This window comes from Coregonus lavaretus, assembly GCF_964263955.1.
Source record: "Coregonus lavaretus genome assembly, chromosome: 10".
In the NCBI taxonomy this organism is placed as follows: Eukaryota; Metazoa; Chordata; class Actinopteri; order Salmoniformes; family Salmonidae; genus Coregonus; species Coregonus lavaretus.
In genome coordinates, this window is record NC_139997.1 from 56,641,384 (window position 1) to 56,666,525 (window position 25,142).

At 42.2% G+C, this 25,142-nt stretch overlaps 1 pseudogene across 1 annotated transcript; it reads right to left on the reverse strand.

Annotated features, from left to right (window-relative positions):
• Positions 1–328: 328 nt before the first annotated feature.
• On the reverse strand, positions 329–10,870 carry LOC311136726 (heterogeneous nuclear ribonucleoprotein H2-like; annotated as a pseudogene). Its single transcript, XR_014615443.1, has 11 exons — positions 10,788–10,870; positions 9,368–9,475; positions 9,112–9,267; positions 8,847–8,990; positions 7,153–7,291; positions 6,019–6,218; positions 4,738–4,844; positions 4,500–4,635; positions 4,272–4,352; positions 4,029–4,124; positions 329–972 (listed from the first exon to the last, which is right to left on the reverse strand). The product of XR_014615443.1 is annotated as a heterogeneous nuclear ribonucleoprotein H2-like (transcript).
• Between the last annotated feature and the right edge of the window lie 14,272 nt (positions 10,871–25,142).

A 25,142-nucleotide genomic window follows, 5' to 3' on the forward strand; every position in this document is an offset into this window, starting at 1 on the left:
ACCTTGCATTACTGAATGGTATTCCTAAACTCTTGAACATGTGCTTAAGATAGCGTGGAATTATGGCCCTAGGGAATGGTTTAGCCTAGAAAGTGCAACTGAGGAAAATAGGGCAAAAGCACCACCCAGTGTTAGAATGGGGCAGATACAGGAACAAAGGCCTTTCTTCGGCCAATTGAAAATCTAACAGTAGAATGCCAAATGAGCATCATTTTTATTCCAGTACTAGCCTTTAGCTGCATCTGGGAAACCAGCCCATGGTGTTTAGTCCTACACCACTATATAATGCCCCAAAACATATTGCTCTATAAGGAGACAAAATAATCAATCAGTGAATAAATGTTTATTAACGATCTCATTAGCAGAATCAAAACAGTGAGCGGGGTTGAGACATTAATGTTTAAAACGGTTAGCAATTTGTAGTGAGTCAACAAAAATAATATCCTGTTTATAAAAAGAGGCAAATTCAACATGCTCTTTATTATAAAAATCCCTCTGGCTCAAACCAAGTGTATAGGAACCATGAAAAAGGAGCAAAACATTGTTGCAGACACCGAGGAGTAATTACAAGCAGTCATGATTACCATATTTACAAAAGCACACGTGGCTTCACAAACAGCATCCAGTCATTCAGAGTTGAACTACAGGTATAACTAGGGTGGAACCAAAATCCGTCACCCCATGCCATCTCATTCACAATCCCAAAAACATAACACACTGGCTCCAATGATAAGTTTAAGAAAGGCTGGGGTAAAAACTTGTCCTCCCCTCATCTTTCATACATTAGAATTAAACCACCCCAATCTGTACAAAATCTGTAACCATCTCAAAAAAATAAACATTTTGCCAACAGCGGAGCACCCCACTGGAACTCTTATATGCCCCATCCGGCTCCCATGCTCATACTGCCGTTCATGCCCATGGAGCCGCGGCTGCTGCCATAGTAACTGCTGCTCATCCCGCTCTGATTACCTAACAGGAGAAAGAAATATCCACATTAGGACCGACGCAGGCTTACCTTCTCCAATACAAAACTACGCAACAACACGCATGGATGCACATCACAATGGTCAAATGTAAACAAGGTGGGAGACAAAGTCAGAGACATTGACACAGCAGCGGTACTTTTCTTGGTTAACCATAGGGCGAAACAATTCAGTTATTTACCGACCGCAAATCTCTTTGATAGCAAACGGGACGCTGTCTCAAAAACAGGAAGGTGTCAATGTTTACATTGATGTTCTATGATGTCTCCACTTTCCAAACGATATGACCACGTATTTTGGTAAGAGATACAAATAGTGAACTATGTAGTGCCAGGAGTTATTCTCATCTGTTATGGAGTTTAACTAGGGCTTAATGTTTGTAACAACTAGGGCTGTGGTGGCATAAAATGTATTCAGCCGGTGATTGTCAAGCATTAACAGCTGGCGATAGAACCCAAATTAATACAACCACACGCATTAAAAAACATTTTAAAAGCAATGAGGCTGATGCAACAGATCAGAACGTTTAGCTTAAAGTGTTTATAAACTATTAGGCCATTTCTTCACATTATAAGCCAGCAATACGCACACGGCAGTAGGCTGTAAGCACGAATGTTCCAAAATGCAATCAATTGGCGGGAAAACACTTCTCTAAAGTCACCGCAAATGCTATTATGCATGTAATGCTTAATTATAAAAGGTACATTTTTATTGTTAAAATTATCTTCCCCAAACTTGACTCACATGCTGTGTATGTATGTATGCCAGTTAGGCTCCACACCGGCTGTAAAACGGAATAATGTGCTTAATTTTAAGAAGTTATTTGGCCACTTTAGTTCTGATAAACCTTATCAAAACATACAGGCCTATGGACTAGACTACATGATGCGTGTGACTATGATTTGAAAGTCGCAAAAAAAGGCATGAGCTGTTTGCCTTACTGCACACATTGGGCATCATTCAAAAGTGATAATACATCATTCACAAGTGATAGGCTAATACTGTCACACTATTCTTAATTGAATGTTGTCTTTACATATAGTACCAGTCAAAAGTTTGGACACACCTACTCATTCCAGGGTTTCTCTATATTTTTACTGTTTCCTACATTGTAGAATAATAGTGAAGAAATCAAAACTGTGAAATAACACATATGTAATTATGTAGTAACCAAATAAAAAGTGTTAAACAAATCAAAATATATTTTATATTTGAGATTCTTCAAAGTAGCCACCCTTTGCCTTAATGACAGCTTTGCACACTAATGGCATTCTCTCAACCATTTGAGCCAATCAGTTGTGTTGTGACAAGGTAGGGGGGGTATACAGAACATAGGCCTATTTGGTAAAAAACCAAGTCCATATTATGGCAAGAACAGCTCAAATAAGCAAAGAGAAACGACAGTCCATTCCTTTAAGACATGAAGGTCAGTCAATACGGAAAATGTCAAGAACTTTTAAAGTTTCTTCAAGTGCGGTGGCAAAAAACATCAAGCGCTATGATGAAACTGGCTCTCATGAGGACCGCCACAGGAAAGGAAGACCCAGAGTTACCTCCGCTGCAGAGGATAAGTTCATTAGAGCTACCAGCCTCAGGTTGCAGCCCAAATAAATGCTTCACAGAGTTCAAGTAACAGACACATCAACTGTTCAGAGGAGACTGCGTGAATCAACATCAACTGGCCTACATGGTCGAATTGCTGCAACAACAAAAAAACACTAAAGGACACCAATAAAAAGAAGAGTTGCTTGGGCCAAGAAAGACGAGCAATGGACATTAGACCGGTAGAAATCGGTCCTTTGGTCTGATGAGTCCAAATATGAGATTTCTGGTTCTAACTTCTGGGTCTTTGTGACGCAGAGTAGGTGAATGGATGATCTCCAAATGTGTGGTTCCCTCCGTGAAGCATAGAGGTTTGATGGTGTGGGGGTGCTTTGCTGGTAACACTTAACCAGCATGGCTACCACAGCATTCTGCAGCGATACGCCATCCCATCTGGTGTGCTTAGTGAGACTATAATTTGTTTTTCAACAGGACAATGACCCAAAACACACCTCCAGGCTGTGTAACTGCTATTTGACCAATGAGAGTAATGGAATGCTGCATCAACCTCCACAATCATCCGACCTCAACCCAATTGAGATGGTTTGGGATGAGTTGGACCGCAGACTGAAGAAAAAGCAGCCAACAAGTGCTCAGCATATGTGGGAACTCCTTCAAGACTGTTGGAAAAGCATTCCTCATGAAGCTGGTTGAGAGAATGCCAAGAGTGTGCAAAGCTGTCATCAAGGCAAAAGGTAGCTACTTTGAAGAATCTCAAATATAAAATATATTTTGATTTGTTCAACACTTTTTTTGGTTACTACATGATTCCATATGTTATTTCATAGTTGATGTCTTCACTATTATTCTACAGTGTAGAAAATAGTTTTAAAAAATTAAGAAAAATCCTTGAATTAGTAGGTGTGTCCAAACTTTTGACTGGTACTGTATGCTAAATAATATACGTGTGAAATTTGTTCATTTAAAATGGACCATTTTCATGCACCCGTCTTGGAACAGGGACATGGAAAGAAAAAAAAACGTAATCTATGCACTTAAATAATGAATGGAGGACGCTTTTCCCATGGTTCATTTTCATACCAGCCAGGTAGGCTATACTCCTGTTGTAAAGCAATGTGCTTAATATTAGGAATGTTGATCAATAGCCTATAGAAAGCTGATGAGATCCTCTTTTTAATAGAGGCCATCAAAACAGTTCTCACGCAATTGCATAACCTATAGAAATGTGGCACACGTTTTCGAAAACATTTGCATTGATGTCAGAGTGATTAGCAGGACAACAGTGCTGAGTACCCGGCAGTTAGCAAGTTTAGTAGGCTAGTAATGACCAGCAGCAGAGCTTGGAGAAGCCTAGCTACCGTAACTAAACGGTCACGTAGAATTTGACTGCGGTCGTGACTCGTGACCGCAGTAATAAGGTCACCGTAACAGCCCTAGTAACAACCCTCCTGTGACAGGCAGCAGAGAGCTGACACTTACTGTAATCATTGTACCCCCCCATGCTGGACTGGCTGCTGTAGCCCCCCGTGTAACCAGCGCTCATCTGCTGGCTGCCTCCATAGGAAGATTGGTTGGCTGTGGAAAATAGAACTCTCAAATAAAATAACTTAACAATATGGTGTTTGTCCAATTAATGCCAAATTCTGCACAGAGAACTCTACCCCCATTGGCCCAGAATATCCACTTTTATACCTTCATCTACTCCCAACTGAAAATACTCACCTATAGCGCCCATCTGACCGCCATAGCCTCCATTACTGCCCCCTGCTGTTGAGTTGAGGAACAACTCAACATAACGGTGCTCTGATGAGGAAGAGAGAAAGAGGGCGGAGTTACCTCAAACTTCTTCATTGGATTAAAAGACAAAGGATTTAGGATGCAACTATCCAGACAGGAACAGTAAATCATGTAAAAGTGATGACCCCCCCCATCAAATTACTGCAGACTCACGCATGTTGGCTTTATCCTTTGACATAGCTGCCACAGCATCCTCATGTGTGGCAAACTCCACATCAGCCTCTCCAGTCATCCTCCCATCTGGACCAACCTCGATGTGCACACGCACTGGGTTCAACGGCGAGAAAAACTACATGGGAGAAAATTGAGACCATTAGCATTCCCAGTTTACCTTGCCATCAGTGACCGTCAACGGATGAGTGTATATTATGTAACTAGTGCTGGTGCTCACACTGTAGATGTCAGTCTCTGTTGCCCGGTAAGGAAGCCCCCTCATGTGCACACAGTGCCCGGTCGTACTCTGAAAACTTGAACCACCATCGCCATAACGATCTGAACCTATAGTCGTTAGGAAAGTCGACAGAGGTAGAAAGCTTATGAATTGTTTCACCTACGAAAACATTAGAAATATACCAACTCAAAGCAACTCCAGTATGCATTCTACCAGGGGTTGGAACCGAAATTATTTCCCAATCGTTTCACAATGTACAGAATCCCCCAAAAAAGTTTTGTTCCATTGTTCTGACCAGCAAAATAAAGTTTGGAACTGGTTCAACCCCGCCCCAAATAACCGGTTAACATTTCCTTTTTTAAACCTGTGAATACAATAGTTTTTTTTTTATACCATTAAAATTACTTTACCAATCAGTGTGGATTGATCAGGCAAACTAGTTGTTTACATGTGTGGTGGACAGACAAGTGCAGCCTATGGCGTAAGATAGGACAACTTTTGCGGGTGGGGAGAGAGCGAGACAGGGTTGAGGCAGCTTGAAGCGCTGGGCATCTTGTTATGGCATTATCTGAATTAGGTCCAAAGGATTATACCTAGGAGGAGCCGCTTCCATGGAAGAACTTTGAATGACCTTTGAGCTAGCTAGCTAACAAGTTTGTGTGTGCAGACTGGTACAATAATTAAAAACACATCTTACCTGTTTAATTCCAACGTGATAACTAGATCTATAGTATCCTTAAATGGATGAACTTCAATGCGAGTTATCTCTACCTAATTAAAAATCTCTCCCCATCTTCTGAATCAAGCTTGTACAGTAGCCTATGCTTCGGAGGGGGGAGGGGGGAGGGGCTGGTTGCCTGCACAGGCAAACATTTTCAGCTTGCAGGCAGACACCGGAATAAGTTTGAGTGACAGTGTGGGCTTTACATAGGCACTTTGTTGTGGGACTAGAAAAAAAGTATTTGGAATGTAACATTTAATTTTTAACAGGTTCCTAAGCTTTTAAAATAACGTTTCTGTTCCGGAACAATATGAACCACTTCCGTTCCAGGTTAGGTTCCAGGTTCCGTTACTTGAAAAACATTTATTTTCTGGTTTTGTTCCCGAACCTTGCATTCTAATATACAATGCGTTCAATAAACATTTTCAGTTTTCCCTTGCTGCTATGTCCCATCACCACCCACCTGTGATTTCCAAATAAGATAGAACAGAAACCAGAAAGTGTTTTTTTAGAGAGAAGCATGGAAGGGACAAAGTACTGACAATAGCCTTTATTCTCACCAGCCTCACCTCCACCGTAGCCCCCACGGCGCATCCTGTCGAAGGAGCCTCCGCGGCTCATGCCGTTGTAGCCACGGCCGCCACCACCACCACCGGGCCTGTCGTAGGGGCCTGGTCTCTGCATGCCACCCATCGTTTTGCGTGGGGGCTCGTAATTCGTCCGCACCTCTGCATCACTGCTCTTGAATATCTCAATATACCTACAGGCACACAGACAAGCATTAGGACAGGGTCCCGGACCCAAAATGTTTAACGGCTATTGAGGCGAATACTGTACATGGAGAAAAAAATGAAAAATAATCTGCCAGTACTAAGGACATAGGTCTGTTGCATGTTCGTCCTGTTGCTCACAGCCATGCATGTCAATCGTCAATCATAGTATCTATAAGCTAATTGATGCCTCTGAAACTATGTATTTTTACTGACTGAACATCAATGTTTTACTTATTAGGTTTAATGACAAACATACATAGCCCCTGGAATGATAAAGCTATTTTCCTGTTGATGTTTAAAATAAACTATCACTCAAAAGAACCAGATAATTACACTTGTCAGTGTAGAAATGCTATCATTGACCCCAGACAACCAAAGCTTTCCTTGTGACTGCAGGATCCATGGCCCAAGGAAGACTTGGTCTCAGTTACACATTGTGTGACATGAGGGTCTGTGGATTAGTGCCGAGTGAAAACTGGTACCTTCTACGGAAAAAAACACCATGATATCAAAGTGCATTTTTTTGGTTGAGATGCCACATTTAAATAACATTAAAAACTAGCATATTGGATTGATGTGAAGATGAAAAGCAATGTTATTTGTGCCCAACCCAGTTTAGTGACATATATTGTGAATTCTCTATCTACAAAAGGTGTTTCCTGACCACCTTGAGTGGAAGTCAATCAAAAACTAAAAACTGAGTCCAGGATAATCACTCAGCACTAAAGTATTTTTTGGCAAAAAATAAGTGCATCTCTGAATTCGAAGAGGCTATTGTTGATGATCTCATATGGATACATGTATGAATGTCCTTGTAGCATGTGCAGGTTCTTGACATGTGTCATTACCACAGAAGATGATTGTGGCAACAGATGAATACCATAAGAAAAGCAGCTTAACCAGCCAACCATCCATCCCCACCTGTGACCTATTCTTTCCTTGTGTTTCTTTAGAGCCTTTTCAGCTATATCCTGTGAAGCAAACTGCACGAAGGCCTCCCCCGTACTCCTCCCCTGGAAGTCCACCGGCAATGTAATCCCATTTGGCACGATTTCCAACCCTTCAACCCAAGGACAGATAACCCCAGCGGGGGACATATTAAATGACATGCCCATTCAGAGTTGTTGCTCTTTTCATTCAAAAAGAACAAGATGAAAACACATCAGACACGAGAACCCTATGAAAAGGAAAGCCTATGAACAGCGTACGAGATCGGTGTCACCACTTTGATTCTTAACTTAGTGTTTATTTTATTCATTCTGGGAACATGAACCAAATAAAAGGATCCATAGAATATTAGAGAGAAATTAAGTTTTTATACCAGTTTCAGGTGATGCTACTGCTGTGTATGACTGTCTGAATTTAAAGTAACTGCCCAGTGTTTCCAGTTTTCTATTAAATATGATATAATTAATTACAATATGAGTGAAGTAGTTCATTTATGTATATACAAAAATAAGCTTTTGTGTTGAATGGTATGGGCATACCAACAGCAAAATTGAGTGGGTGTCTACCGGTCCATAAAAATTACAAGTAAACACCTGAGTTGTCTCGGCCAAAAACATGACATAATCTATGAGGAAACAGCAAGCATTTTCAAAATGGTCTGTTTGATACACAAGTTCGAAGTGGGGTTTTCGAAGTGCTTTTTTAATTATATATGCTTTTGGCCACAAATAAAATTAACACATGAGCTTTTAAAAAGTGAGATTCTCACTGGACAGTTACTTTAAGAATCATCCAAAAAAAAAAAAATAGTATCCATCTTGAATCTAATCTGTCTCAGTTCTGATTGACTATCATGGTGAAGTATGCTCATATCAAAGAGTTCAGATGCCAATTCAATGTCAAGAGGACTTTGAGATTAGAGTTTTCCTTCAGCCAAATCTTGAACTACGGGCAGTGTATTTTCAAAGCCATGTTCATATCAACTAAGGGTGATTATCTTAAAGCATATGTCAAATGAAGCAATCGGATGCAATTTATGTTGCTTGCAAAAAAGTAGCATATGTGTTGCTCAGTGTGTCACACTTGCATTGCAAGAGATAAAAATCTAACCTACTGTACTTAATGTCCAATCAGTGAGCAGAGAAACTTTTACATGACTAGTCATATCATTCCGTTCGCAACGCCGACCCAGTTGTCATGTCTACAGCTGTCAGTGCTGCTACAATCCGCGAATGATGAGACTTGCCAAATGGGAAATGTATAAAACATTCTAGACATCACGGTTAGTCATCATGGTTTATGTAGATGGTCCTGCAGTCAATAAATACAATTTGAATAGTGAACCCAGACCATTCTGTCCAGTTTCAACTGAAATTGTCCAACATGAACTGCACTAGCTAAGCTCGTTTCTAGCTTGGTTAGCTAGCTAGCGTGGTAAAACATGGTTAGCAAATAGGCTACATTTTGTCTAGTTAGCTAAATTGAATCCAGCATTTTGTCTATATCGATAATGTTACAATTACCAAATAGTTGGATAAACAAATCATTTATGAAACCATGATGTATGACAAGATTGGATGTTGCATGCAATTTCAATTGCATTTGTTTTGCTTCATGTGACAGGCTTAATAATTAATCAGAGTGGAGGAAAAGGGCACCAAACACACCTGAGAAGAACTGGACAATCTCCTCCTTGCTACAGCCGAAGGGAAGGCCACGCAGCCGCACAAGCCCGTCCCCCTCAGTCTCTGGGCAGTTTGGACCGGTGTGCTTCATGACCCAGTCCATCTCCACATTGTTCGATTTGAATACTGAGAAAAAACTGAACGTGAGGATTCTTTGGCATCTAATCCTATATCAGAACATAATGTTGGCACAATCACCTTAAAAGACACTATTGGCACAGGGAGACAAAACCTTATTAATGAATACCTTCCACATATCTGTGACCCAGGGTCTCTCTGTCTTTCTTGACGGCAATCTTCAGGTCGTCCTCCGACTCCAGCTCTACGAAGGCCTCTCCGCTTGGCCTGCCCTCACGAGTGTATGTGAAATGGATGCTTGTGCCGTTGTTTGCAACTTTACAATCTGGAATATAATTATACCAATTTAGTCATCTGAAAAATCAGGTCAGACTTCCTTAGAGGCTCATTTTCATTGAACAATATAAGTAGCCAGGTTCTCTTACCAGAGAAAAATCTTGACACTTCGTCCACCGCGCAAGACCAGGGAAGGCCACGAATACGCACCACAAAACCCTCTCCATCTGCCATGGTTGGCTTATGGTCGGACAGCCCTTTGAGACAGAATCAACAAGTAAGATACTATACAGTCAAAGTGCATCTAGATGGGCTAACTAACATTTAATGAAAAGTTACCATATTCCAGATGACCATGTAGTTTAGGGTTGTAGCTCAATATAAATTGGCCATCTGACAAGAGTGCGGGATTCTGCTGAACCACAGACTACCAGTATGAAAATGAATGCACTCAATAACTGTAAGTCGCTCTGGATAAGAGCGTCTGCTATGTGACTAAAATGTAAGGAGAACCCTAGGCCTCCTGTAGCTCAGTTGGTAGAGCATGGCGCTTGCAACGCCAGGGTTGTGGGTTCGATTCCCACGGGGGGCCAGTATGAAAAATTTATGCACTCACTAACTGTAAGTCGCTCTGGATAAGAGCGTCTGCTAAATGACTAAAATGTAAATGAGAACAAACGGGTCAGGCCTGCACCATCTGAGTAGACTAGCATTAGCCACAGTAGCATGGTGTGGTGGAAAAGAAAGCATGCATTGTTTCCCGCCATTAGAACGAGTTAATGAGGATATCGACGGATTTGCAGCCTGAATGGAGAATGTTTATGTACAAACCGGTCCACGGGGGATACGAGCGTGCAGCCGGTTGTATACATTCCCTTTGGATGATAAGATGAAACGACTCAACATCGCCATCAGCCGGCATTGGCTTTTAGAGGTAAAGCCAGCGCGCATCACTCAATATATCTTCAAATCAGAACTCGAGAAACGCAGAATCTGAATACATTTTATTTCGGAACCACATGTTAGTTAAGCTAAGAAATTGTGACAGAGTTTATTCAACTCTTGCATCAACGGCATGGCCATTTGAAATGCTAACTAAAAAGTAACATTTCATGATTTGGATGGGCTGACCTATAAAAAAAAAACAAAAAAACAGCCAGTGAGTGTTTATTTAACTAACTAACGTTAGGCGGCTCGCGAACATTTCAAAGAATGAGTATAGTTAGGTAGCTAATATCAGTTGTTAGGCTCTGATATTATTCTCTTGAACGTATGTTATCTAAACTAGCAAGTATGTAAGTGCCTGAATGATAATTTACGAAACCAGCAACAATGCAAGTTAGCAATCATTCAAAACTAGTCTTAAACACGGTGCTGGCTAGTTAGACAAAGCATGCTATCCGCACGCAGACAAAGACCTCGCAGGCCTCAACAAGACTCACATGGCTTATCCATTAATCGACGTCAATTAGAAAACGAAAGTATAAATACTTGACCCATGAATTCTTACAAATGCATTAACTTAGCTAACCTTTCTTCTTTAATATAATGCAACCAATATGAAAATACCTTGATTTCTCTTTTCTGATTAGATGGGTGTTCGGCGGTAGCTGCTGTCTGGGATTGCGTTCAACTTCTGCACCAGAGCGCATGCGACTTGCAACACCGGAAACGCAAACCTTTCTGCTTCTTCTTTTTCTTCTTTGGGGTTTAACGGCGGTTGGAATCCAATATTTTGCATTTCCGCCCCCAACGGGACTATAATATCAATCCATTATACTTTGTGATTCCAAAGGGGAAAATATTGGATGCCAACTGCCGTTAAACCCCAAAGAAGTAATAATAATAATAATAATAAATGTACACAAAAATACACCCTTCCAACAAACCCTTCACTCATTAAAAACCCACAACCCCATTCCACTACCTTGACCCTATCTGTACCTGCACCATGCCAACGACCTAGGAGGACAGGACACCACCACCCTGTAACTCTTCTGAAGTCAAATCTCGTATACACAAATACTTCTCTGCAGCTGCCAGAGATCTACATTCCATTTCTGCGGTACAGTTGATGACCATTACCATGAATGTTAAGAATCCAACCTTATTGAAACATACACTACCAGTCAAAAGTTTGGATACACCTACTCAGGGTTTTTATTTATTTTTACTATTTTTTACATTGTAGAAAAATAGTGAAGACATAAAACTATGAAATAACACATATGGAATCATGTAGTAACCCAAAAAGTGTTAAACAAATCAAAATATATATTTTATATTTGAGATTCTTCAAATAGCCACCCTTTCCCTTGATGACAGCGTTGCACACTCTTGGCATTCTCTCAACCAGAGTCACCTGGAATGCTTTTCCAACAGTCTTGAAGGAGTTCCCACATATGCTGAGCAGTTGTTGGCTGCTTTTCCTTCACTCTGTGGCAGGGACGGCCTGTTCAATAGGGCGATATGGGCGACGCACTGCCAAACGGGAAAAGGAAGGGATTTTTTTTCTAATCAATTATATCACGGCAACAGTAGTTATCAGTGTTGTAATCTGATCTGACTGCCACTAAATGTCAAATCAGGCTAAAGTCGTGCTTCAAATGGCCCCGCCCGTTTTTGGGCGATTTCAGTCAGGTTGAAAATCGCCCAGAAGTCTCTCATAGCCTGTCATGTAAAATCTATTTTTTTCAAATTTCAAAGCTTTCAATACATTCTCTATGGGTGTCTGTGGGCTTGCACTTACGCGCTTTCGTCATACGTGACGTAACCATGAACGTAACTAAGCAAATAGCGGCTAGCAGCGTCTCTGTTGCGACCTGCAGTGTGGCGTTATTTTATGTTTTTAATTTGTACACTTAGTGGCGTTATTTTATGTTTTTAATTTGTACACTTAGTTTACAAACATTCTGCCAACCATGGATTTCCAGTGGTGGGTTTTGGACTGATCTTGTTGATCGTGTACATACCCGCTACGAACGGACTAAATAATGAAAACGTTGCTGGCAGCGGAATCCAATACAGCTGGGAGACTTGGCTGGATGACAGAGTCCCGGACAGAGAAGTGGAGCCGGCCGGCTTCACCCTGGTCGGAGCGGACCTCGATCTGACAGTCACAGGGAAAATCGATCCTGGTAAGAGAGCGACTCTGTACCCCCGAGCCCCGACATTGAACTGCTTTCTGTGTCACTGCGACCTTACTCTCTGCCCCGTGAGTTCCCCCAATTGTTTGTTACCGTTGTGTACTGTTGATAATCACAAGTTTACTGGAGAACTGAGACCAAGTAGAGACTTTGGACAGGGTGGATATGGTATAATAAAGGCAGTTTATTCAGAGGTAAAGATATCTGGAATCGCGTGCACGGACTCGTTCGTCAAACTCTTAGGGAGCTATCTGAAGAGAGCCCCGAAAACATTGTGTGCTGACATTTTATACAATAAATGATGTAGGTTGAATCTAGTAGTTCTGATCTTCTGATTGGTCCTGATGAGTTGGGCGAGGTCCCCTCCACTGTTGCATTGGCTCTGAGTCGGGTTCTCTGTCTTCAAATGTTCAGCCTAAAGAGAGGGGATTTTTGTGTGTGTGTGTGTGTGTGTTTAACAGTGATGATGTGTGTGTGTGTGTGTGTTTAACAGTGATGATGTGTGTGTGTGTGTGTGTTATCAGTGATGATGTGTGTGTGTGTGTGTGTGTGTCCTCAGAGCAAGAACTCGTGAGTTGGAAGAACTGAGAGACCTATGGCGTGGGTGTTGTCCTTGGCCACCTGCTGACAAGGCTGACAAGATAGGACTCTTTTGTCCATTGTTATAGGATAGGAACAGCATTGATTGAAAACAAACGCCCAACACAAAATGGGTCATGCACAAGATTTTAGTCAGACCAAGCTATAACATTATATATTTACTACGACAGTACATTCAACCAAAAGCTAATATAACAAAGGCATCAGAGATTATTTATAATCTGTCACAGAAACTGGAATCCATCTCCCCAGATCAGTCAATAAATGCTTCTGGTATTGACTTATATGCTGCCCCTGTCTTCATGTTGTTGCTGGACATATCTTTTTTTAAATGTGTGTAGGTCACCTAAATCATCAGAAAAATTGCCCCTCCTGAGAATTTTTTCAGGAGCCGCCACTGCTCTGTGGTCCGACGACCGTGGCGCCGACGACGAAGATGGCGGCCTCGCGACTAGCGCTTAGGAAACTTTGCAGTATTTTGTTTTTTATATTATTTTTTACATTATTAGCTCAGAAAGTGTTTTGTATCATTACATACAGCCAGGGAAAACGTTTGGATATCAGAGTGGCGGTAACTCACCAGCATTGCGACCAGGAATACGACTTTCCCGAAGCAGATCCTTTGTTTGCTCTCCCCAGGGCAACTGAACTGATTCCAGCGGCTGACCCAAAACATCGCCGGCGGAGCAGAGGCACTTGGAGCGGCCTGCTGGTTCGATTTAGGATGCGCGCACACCACCCACCGCTTCCAAGTATACTACTCGCTAATGTTCAGTCTCTGGTTAACAAGATCGATGAACTCCGGGCATGGATTTCTTTCCAGAGAGACATCAAGGCCTGTAACATACTTTGTTTCACGGAAACATAGCTCTCTGGGATAATCTGTCGAAATTGGTCCAGCCAGATGGGTTCTCAGTTCATCGAGCAGACAGGAATAAATACAGTGGGGGAAAAAAGTATTTAGTCAGCCACCAATTGTGCAAGTTCTCCCACTTAAAAAGATGAGAGAGGCCTGTAATTTTCATCATAGGTACACGTCAACTATGACAGACAAATCGAGAAAAAAAAATCCAGAAAATCACATTGTAGGATTTTTTATGAATTTATTTGCAAATTATGGTGGAAAATAAGTATTTGGTCACCTACATGTAATATTCATATGTGTCAGCATACTGAATTGTAATTGGATGCATTATACTGTGCTATGATTGGTTAAGACCACCCAGGTTGTGAGGTCATTCTAAGATGATCATGGCCAGAGACACATGGACATGCAAGTTATAGCTAGTTAATAAAGAGCTACGTTTATAAAGATCCTGTCGTCCTGCATTTTATTATTTTGTACAAAGCATACAAAACAAGACATGGTGTCAGAGTAAAAGGACTAAAAGATGGATTTTGCTGGAGTTCCTTCACCTCGAATGGATTGGGGGTCTACAAATCTACCCGATGCATGGCGTAAGTTCAAACAGCATGTGGAGCTGATGTTCACGGGTCCTCTGAAGGAAAGAGGAGAAGAGGAAAAGTGCAGCTACCTGCTCCTCTGGATCGGTGAAAAAGGGAGAGACATTTACAACACATGGACACTTACCGAGGCTGAATCAAAGGTACTGAAAACATACTACGATCGTTTTGAAGCATATGTTGTGCCAAAGACCAATACAATTTTCGCTAGGTACAAATTCCATGAGAAAGTACAAGGCGCTAGCGAATCGTTTGAACAGTTTGTCACTGAGCTGCGTCTGCTTGTGAAAGACTGTGATTATGCAAACAAGGATGAGATGGTCAGGGACCGTATTGTATTTGGAATACACTCACCGCGAGTGAGAGAGAAACTTTTGAATTTTGGATCAGAGTTAACGCTGGACAAAGCTATCGACATAGCCAGATCTCACGAGCTAGCACAGGTTCAGATGAAAACCATTTCGGCAGCACGAGCGCATCACGTGAACAAGCAGTGCACGCAGTCAGGCAGACATCAAAGCACACCTCCAGTGCGCAGAGAGCATGTTTCAGAACGGAGACAGACAGAGCGACACAGACTCCAAACGCCCCAAAACATGTGGATATTGTGGATACAAAGTGCATGGCGAACAGGGGAATTGCCCAGCTAAAGGCAAACAGTGTACTAAATGTGGAAAATGGAATCACTTTGCAAAAGTGTGCAGAGTTAACCGTGGAAAAACAGTACATACAGTGAGTGAAGATGAAATGTCAATCAAAGAGTCAAATGCTGATGAACTGTTTATTGATTCAGTGACACAGAAAAGTCAGATATCAGAGACAGAGCAAGCCTTTGCTGACATTGAGATAGGAAGACAAGGCACAGAGCTAAAATTCAAACTAGACACTGGTGCACAAGTAAACATTATTCCTCTGAGTAAGTATAGAAGCTTGACATCTGAGTGTGAGCTACAGCCCACCACGCGCAGACTGACTGATTATGGTGGTGAACAGCTCCCAGTAAAAGGCACATGCACTCTCAAATGCAAATACAAGGAAAGGGACATGATGTTGGACTTTTACGTTGTTGACACTCGAGCACCTGCAGTGCTAGGTCTTAAAGCATGTTTAGACATGGACCTTATCAAGCTAGTTTTATCAGTGACAGCACCAGTAGAGATAGAGAATGTCATGGAGGAGTTTGCTGATGTTTTTACAGGAATAGGACTATTCCCAGGAGAATGTACCATTCACCTTGACCCAGACGCAACCCCTGTGGTCTACCCACGAGAAAGATTCCACTTGCTCTCTGCGCCCGTCTGAAGAAAGTTGGAGAGCATGGAGCAATCTGACATCGTCACCAAGGTTACAGAACCGACGGATTGGGTCAACGCGTTAGTGGTGGTGGAGAAACCACGCACAGGCAAGCTCAGAGTATGTCTCGACCCAAGAGACTTGAACAAGGCTATCAAACGCCCCCATTACCCCTTACCGACGCTAGATGGCATCACACACAAGCTAGCGGGCGCACGCTACTTCAGTGTCATGGACGCCAGATCAGGCTACTGGGCTATCAAGCTCACAGAAGAGTCATCTAAGCTCACAACGTTCAACACACCGTTTGGACGCTACAGGTTCCGTCGCCTGCCTTTTGGGATTATCTCAGCCCAAGACGAGTTTCAGCGAAAGATCGACGAGGTGTACGAAGGCCTCGACGGAGTCGTGGCAATTGTGGACGACATCCTTGTCTATGGTCGAACCAAAGAGGAACACGACAGAAACCTCAACACGATGCTGCAAAGGTCCCGCGAGAGAGGAGTCCGGCTCAACCCCGAGAAGAGCACAGTCGGCGCTACAGAGGTCAGCTACTTCGGACATCTTCTCACAGCGAATGGAATCAAGCCAGATCCGCAGAAGATCTCAGCCATAAAGGAAATGGAGCCACCAAAGAACCGTGCAGAGCTGGAAACAGTGCTTGGCATGGTCAACTACTTAGCCAAGTTCGCACCCAGCCTCTCCAATGCTAATGCACCCCTGCGTCAGCTGCTAAAGCAGTCCAGTGAGTTCCTCTGGGACAACCAACACGACATCGCTTTCCAGAAAGTGAAAGACTTGATCACGAGAGAACCAAGACCAATCCTTGCCTACTACGACCCCAACAAAGAGCTCTGACTCCAGGTGGACGCGTCAAAGTATGGACTAGGGGCAGTGCTACTGCAAGAAGGAAAACCCATCGGCTACGCTTCCAAATCTCTCACAGACTGTGAAATCAACTACGCTCAAATCGAAAAGGAGCTGTACGCCATTCTGTTCGGATGTAAGCGTTTCCATCAGTATGTCTATGGACGACAAGTCATTGTGGAATCAGACCACAAGCCCCTCGAGTCAATCATGAGGAAACCGTTAGCCGCAGCCCCGCCAAGGCTACAGAGAATGATCCTTCAACTACAAAAATACGACTTCACAATCACTCACCGTCCAGGCAAAGACATCCCTGTCGCAGACACACTCTCCAGGAAGTTTCTTACCTACAAGGACAGCAGCCTCAGTGAAGGCATGGACATGCAGGTGCACACTGTGTACAGCAACTTACCAGTTAGTGACACAAAACTGAAGGAGATCCGAGCAGAAACAGAAAAAGACACACAACTCACACAGCTGAGGAAAGTCATACAGTCAGGATGGCCTGAGGAGAGGAGAAAATGCCCTCAGAGCATCTCAGAGTTCTGGAACCATCGTGACGAACTATCACAGATCAACGGAATAATTTTCAAAGGAGAGAAAATCATCATTCCTACCAGTCTCAGAGAAGAGATTTTGACAAAGATCCATGCTGGACACATGGGCATGGAAAAGTGCAAACAGAGAGCACGGGACATTTTGTTTTGGCCCGGAATGTGCAAACAAATAGAGGACATGGTTGGTAAATGCCCCACCTGTCTTGAACAACGCCCCTCAAACACCAAAGAGCCAATGTTACCTCACCGTATCCCAGACCGACCCTGGCAGGTCGTGGCAACCGATCTGTTCACGTGGAACAACGAGGACTACATTATAACAGTGGACTACTACAGCAGATACTTCGAACTCGACAAGCTTCACAGCACCACATCTGCAGCTGTGATACACAAGCTGAAAGCAGCCTTTGCCAGGCATGGCATTGTAGAGACTTTAATATCTGACAATGGGCCCTGTTACAAATCAAATGAGTTTGAATCCTTCACAAAAGCATGGGAGTTCACACACGTCACCACAAGCCCACATTACCCTCAAAGTAATGGCCTTGCTGAAAAATCTGTGCAGATCGCTAAATCACTCATGGACAAAGCAAAAGCAGACAAGAGAGACCCCTACCTCAGTCTCCTTGAATACCGCAACACTCAAGTTGACAACTTCAAATCACCAGCCCAGCTGTTGATGAGCCGCAGACTTCGCTCAATCCTTCCCAGCACCAACCAGCAGCTGCAACCTGAGGTCGTCAGCTACAAGGAAGTGCATGCAAAACGTGCACAGAGACAACAACAGCAAAAGCGATACTACGACAGGTCAGCCAGACCACTGCCACCACTGAACGACGGAGAGTCAGTTAGAATCCAGGAACATGGCTACTGGAAGCCAGCAGTCGTCATCCAACCAGCTGACACTGAACGTTCATATCTCGTTCGCACCGCAGAAGGAGCGGTGTACCGCCGCAATCGTCGTCACCTACTGAACACAAAAGAACAACACACTGACGAGATGAACTGTTCCCCTGAAAGAGAACGGGGTGGACTAAACACAGACACAACACAACATACACCATACTTACCTGCAACACCACAATAACTGTTGACTGACACAGAAGCATGCTCAGCTTCATATCACACAAGGTCAGGAAGAGAGGTCAAGCCTAGAGCTGTCCTAGACCTGTGAAATGTCAAAGGGTGTAGGCGGATCGCTGCCCTAAAAGAGTTCCAGACTGTAAACTTGTTATTGAAAGTTAACTTGAAATGCTTTGGTATGGTATTTGTTTGATATGTTGAGATGTCATTGCTACAGTGAAAAGCTGAGTTGCTGAGAAATATTTGTTCCAAAAGTAACAGTATGCTGAATCATTGTTTGTCTGTTATGTTGATGCAGTTGGTGCAGTTTAAATGGTTACTTACCTCGAGTTCAAACTACAGAGCATATATTCAAAAGAAACGCTTTATTGTTCTACATATTTTTTCTTTTTTTTAAAGAAGGGGGATGTAATATTCATGTGTCAGCATACTGAATTGTAATTGGATGCATTATACTGTGCTATGATTGGTTAAGACCACCCAGGTTGTGAGGTCATTCTAAGATGATCATGGCCAGAGACACATGGACATGCAAGTTATAGCTAGTTAATAAAGAGCTACGTTTATAAAGATCCTGTCGTCCTGCATTTTATTATTTTGTACAAAGCATACAAAACAAGACACTACAAACAAGCAAGATTTCTGGCTCTCACAGACCTGTAACTTCTTCTTTAAGAGGCTCCTCTGTCCTCCACTCGTTACCTGTATTAATGGCACCTGTTTGAACTTGTTATCAGTATAAAAGACACCTGTCCACAACCTCAAACAGTCGCACTCCAAACTCCACTATGGCCAAGACCAAAGAGCTGTCAAAGGACACCAGAAACAAAATTGTAGACCTGCACCAGGCTGGGAAGACTGAATCTGCAATAGGTAAGCAGCTTGGTTTGAAGAAATCAACTGTGGGAGTAATTATTAGGAAATGGAAGACATACAAGACCACTGATAATCTCCCTCGATCTGGGGCTCCACGCAAGATCTCACCCCGTGGGGTCAAAATGATCACAAGAACGGTGAGCAAAAATCCCAGAACCACACGGGGGGACCTAGTGAATGACCTGCAGAGAGCTGGGACCAAAGTAACAAAGCCTACCATCAGTAACACACTACGCCGCCAGGGACTCAAATCCTGCAGTGCCAGACGTGTCCCCCTGCTTAAGCCAGTACATGTCCCGTCTGAAGTTTGCTAGAGTGCATTTGGATGATCCAGAAGAGGATTGGGAGAATGTCATATGGTCAGATGAAACCAAAATATAACTTTTTGGTAAAAACTCAACTCGTCGTGTTTGGAGGACAAAGAATGCTGAGTTGCATCCAAAGAACACCATACCTACTGTGAAGCATCGGGGTGGAAACATCATGCTTTGGGGCTGTTTTTCTGCAAAGGGACCAGGACGACTGATCCGTGTAAAGGAAAGAATGAATGGGGCCATGTATCGTGAGATTTTGAGTGAAAACCTCCTTCCATCAGCAAGGGCATTGAAGATGAAACGTGGCTGGGTCTTTCAGCATGACAATGATCCCAAACACACCGCCCGGGCAACGAAGGAGTGGCTTCGTAAGAAGCAGTTCAAGGTCCTGGAGTGGCCTAGCCAGTCTCCAGATCTCAACCCCATAGAAAATCTTTGGAGGGAGTTGAAAGTCCGTGTTGCCCAGCGACAGCCCCAAAACATCACGGCTCTAGAGGAGATCTGCATGGAGGAATGGGCCAAAATACCAGCAACAGTGTGTGAAAACCTTGTGAAGACTTACAGAAAACGTTTGACCTGTGTCATTGCCAACAAAGGGTATATAACAAAGTATTGAGAAAATTTTGTTATTGACCAAATACTTATTTTCCACCATAATTTGCAAATAAATTCATTAAAAATCCTACAATGTGAATTTCTGGAATTTTTTTTCTCATTTTGTCTGTCATAGTTGACGTGTACCTATGATGAAAATTACAGGCCTCTCTCATCTTTTTAAGTGGGAGAACTTGCACAATTGGTGGCTGACTAAATACTTTTTTTCCCCACTGTATCTCTCCGGGAAGCAGAAGGGCGGAGGTGTGTATTTCATGATTAACGACTCATGGTGTAATTGTAGTAACATACAGGAACTCGAGTCATTTTGTTCACAATCAAATGCCGACTGTATTATCTCCCAAGATAATTTTCTTCGGTTATAGTCACGGCCGTGGATATTTTTATGCAAACTGGAAACCACATTTCCTGAGGCTGCATTTATTGTACCCAGGGATTTTAACAAAGCAAATTTGAGGACTAGGCTGCCGAAGTTCTATCAACATATCGACTGTTGTAGTCGCGCTGCCAAAATCCTCGACCATTGCTATTTGAACTTCCGGGATGGTTATCAGGCCCTCCCTTGCCCTCCTTTCGGCAAATCTGACCACGACTCCATTTTGCTCCTCCCTTCCTATAGGCAGAAACTCAAACAGGAAATACCCGTGCTAAGGACTATTCAACGCTGGTCTGACCAATCGGAATCGGGTAGCTTCCGAAAATAATTTAGACTAATACACTGAAACGGTGACTGAGTTTATCAGGAAGTGTATAGGTGATGTTGTGCCCACTGTGACTCTTAAAACCTACCCTAACCAGAAACCATGGATAGATGGCAGCATTCGCGCAAATCTGAAAGTGTGAACCACCGCATTCAACCATGGCAAGGTGACTAGGAATATGGCAGAATACAAACAGTGTAGCTACTCACTCCGCGAGGCAATTAACTGGCAAAACATCAGTATAGAGACAAAGTGGAGTCGCATTTCAACGTGTAGTATATTAAAATTATGTCTTTGTTAACGGTTTTTCATGAAGAAATGGAAGGTTGATTATTGCTATTAAGAGGGAAGGTTTTAGCGTGACGTCACATATGACAAACAGGAAGTGGGTGGTAAGATACGGGGATTGAACAGTAGAGGGAGCTATTCAACTCTTGGAAGGCTATATAAAGGGGGGAGCGGTGACGAAGAGTTAGAATACAGCAAGATTTATTTGGGGTCTGGTTCTCCGGATATTGTGTCCGTACTTACGCTGGAACCTCGTGGTTTGAATAAAGGCCTTTGAACACGATCCAGCCTAAGCAGACTCCTTGATTGATGATAACACCTACGAATAACCTACACTACAAATGGAGGCTCCGCTGAGATATTGATTGCATCGTTGTTGGTCCCTTTCCTGGATTCGCGAGTTGACTACTGGCCAAGCCGGCTCTAAAGGTGAGAGATTACTCACAAAGAAATTTGGCCATTGGTTATCCCGCTGATTCATGAGAGGGCTTTGACGGTGTACAGTTAAAAGTACTTGGGTCGTGGTTGATGTGGAGTGTTGTTGTCGATTAGGAGTCTGATAACAAATATTCTAAATTTGGTTGATGGGTAACGGGGAATAATAGCAGGTTTAGGACAATGGATTGGTAGAGAATAAAGGTTGGAAGACGTCTGCATAGTTAGGGCACCGGGGGATCTGGAAAAGCCCTCGAATCGAGGCGATTCTTTAGGAATGGGCCATAAAATCCTTGCAACGCGTTATGTGGTGTATGGTTAATTCTGGGAATTATTAAGCTGGACGAATTATATGTATGTTATATACTCATCGTATGGTTGACGAACTATAATGCTTGGGGTAACCTCTCTATGATTATCCAGAACTTACGGCAACACAAAGTTAGAAGGAGATATTATTGATAATCATGGACAATGATTGGGCCGCGGTGCGGGGTGTTCATTTGTATAGCTAGTAGGCTGCAGTTAGCTGGAGGTTGGTGTTAATGCTGGATTGTTTCAGCCACGTGGTGCCTCGTGGCTAAGGCTTGATTGTATGGTTTGGGCCACGTGGTACATCGTGGCTAAATGCTAAATGCTAATGCTTAAGGCTAAAGGCTAATGTTAATACTTAAGGCTAAAGGCTAACTGGGTTTTGTGTCACAGTGTACCTCAGGCTAATGCTAACTGCTAATGCTAATTGTGTTGCATGCTACATGCTAACGGATATCCTTAGAGATTCCATTGCGATGGATTAAAGTCTCTTAAACTTGTCACTGTCTGTAAGTCAGGTTGTATGTTTTGTGAGCGCTGTTAAATGTTGTTTGACTAGGAGGGGAACGAAAGGTACAGCTGGACTGGTATCCGTTTCGTGGAGGTGAAAATGTGGTTTTGATTGGATGTGCGCATGCGTGTGATTTTACAGGGCGAGAGCTACGACATGCGGTCGTGCTGAGTCGACGGAACAAAATGGTGGCATGGGTCATATGATTGTTTGGGGTTTCCTTTTAGGGGTTTAATGGCTACCGGAAAAGAAAGGTGAACACGACTCTTTTAAAATTGTTAAAGTAACTGTTATGTGAACGTTAAACTCTTTGTAGAGATGTAGTAAATTTATAAATTGAATATATGTTGACGAAGTATAATGCATTGATTTGAATGACGGATTAAAATAAAATTACAATGTTTTGAGCGATCTATTTATTCTTGGGGTCAGGTTTTAAAATGTTTTGAGTGATTTATTTCTTCCTGGGTTCCGTTTGGTAGCAAATATGAGTGGGGAATACCTTGGTTAAGTGTAAACTTTAAATGCTTGGCTGTATTGTTTTCTTCCCTTGTTATGTGAGGCTATAGAACGGAGCAAAGGAGAGAGAGAGAGAGGCTAACGTGTGCGGGACGTGACTTGACGTGACAAGGTGTGACGCAGGCAGAGGAGCATTCAAACTCAGGCTAGTACTTTTTTGTCTACAAATCTTTCCCTAGGATGTTGGATGCAATGATACTCTCTTACACGCTTGGCAACGGACTGATCAGGGAATAAAAGTTGCAGTTTTGGGTCTCTGTGCATTACTGGACCTGACTGGGGGATTCGGTTGGAAAGCAGGTACTGACATTATTCTGTGATATTGAAATATTTGGCTTCATATTAAACAATGGTTTATATTGGTGTGGTATTGTTGTAGATTGGAAGTCTTTTAGTCTGTGATATTAAAATACTTGGGTGCATATTGTTTTATTCTGTGATATTAAAATACTTGGGTGCATATTAAACAATGGAATTTATTGGGGTGATGGTGTTGTAGATTAGAATTCCATGTTGTTTGGATTGCTGTGGAAGTTGACTACTGGTATTCACTTTCCGGAGGGGTTAAGGTAAGTGGGTCCTAAATTGGTAAAATAGGTGTAGAAATAAAAATTGGTCTTCATTATTCATAATTATTCATAGTTGTTAATTAAGATTTTAATTGAATAATTTAATGGATTTTTTTTAGGGGGGTTTATTTTTAATTAAAATTTTAATATTCATATTTTAATTTGTTTAATTATTCATATTTTTCAAAAAATTTGATATTCATATTTTTCAAAAAGTTTTAATATTCATATTTTTTGAGAAATTTTTAAATTCAGATTTTTAGAATTTTTTAATATTCATAATTTTTAATATTCAGATTTTTAAATTTTTTATTATTCATATTTTAATTTTTTTTACTAGTCATATTAAAAAAAAAAAAAAAAAAAAAAAAAAAAAAAATCTTGGTTTTCTCTTGGGTTGTTTAGGTTATATTAATAATTAAAGGGGGGGAAGCCATAGGCTATATAGGCTAAAATAAATAGTTCACAATAAAGAAAGATAAAAGAGGACTTACAATGGGGAGAAAGGATAGCAAGGCTATGAAAGTTATTACACCAGTTAATATAGTCGAACATAGTAATCCTTTAGTTAAGGGTATTGCGAGATTATCCGGCAAATGGAACAAACGTTGGCCTGACATTGAACAACCCTGGCCAGAGGAAGGGACTCTTAATCCGGATGTTATCAACATCATGAAAGTACTTCTGTCAATTTACAAGGCAGATCAGAAGAAGGGAAAACAAAAGGAACGACGTAAAGAGAAGAGACAAAGGGAGCTGGGTGTTCTTAAATTGTTTGAAGATGAAGGACAAAAACTGAGGAAAGATACCAAAGACAAGGGAAGCAAAGGTATGGAGAAAAAGCTACAGGAAGAGACGTCGACAGAGAAACTGAGGGTAGAGGTCGGTATACCTTTCTCACATACGGATTCGGCGAGAAGACCCCCACCGTATGAGAAGGAAGTCGAGCTTAGGGATGCTTATCCTCAGCTTCCAGTAATCCTCCAGCAGGGGGATTATTACATCAGAGATGAAGATGAACAAATTATAGAGAGAGGACAAGCAGAAACGACCGTAAAAATGCATCCAAGCACCAAAGGTGGAAAGAAAACGAGAAGTCTGAAAACTAAGGGTGGTATGAGGTTAAGTAGGATGGAATTGGAGGAGGACGATGATGATCAGAGTGATTTAGAGGGGATCATGGGTGGATATGATCCGGTCATCAAACGGAGGTTGGCCAGAACGGAGAGAAGGGGTAAGGAAGGTTTGAAGAAGAAGGATACAAGATATTCTGAGGAAGGTTTGAAGAAGAAGGATACAAGATATTACAGTGCTGAGGAAGATTCGAAGAAGAAGGATACAATATCTTCGAGTGCTGAGGGAAGCAAAGATGAAGACAGCGATAAAGAGGAGACTGACGGTGCTGCGTATTCGAAAGGAGTTTGTCCTGCAAAGACTGTCGCAGAAGAAATAGACGGAGATATAGACCAATGCTTATCAGAACTGAAGAGTGCAAGGACTGCAGGAGAAGTAAGAGAGGTACAGGAACAACTTCAGACGCTGACCATACGGAAGGAGAGACAGCTGAGAAGAGAATCTGAAAAAGATGAGACAAAATATGCATTAAGGTCAAGTAAAGATACCCCGAGCAAAATGGTACCAGTTATCATTCGAGGTCAAAACTTTGAATATAAGCCGTTGCAAAATACCGATATGTCGAACATACTTGAGAAGCTGCCTATTCTTCAGAATGGGGCCTATCCTTGGATTTCGAAATTGGAAGAAATTACGGTGG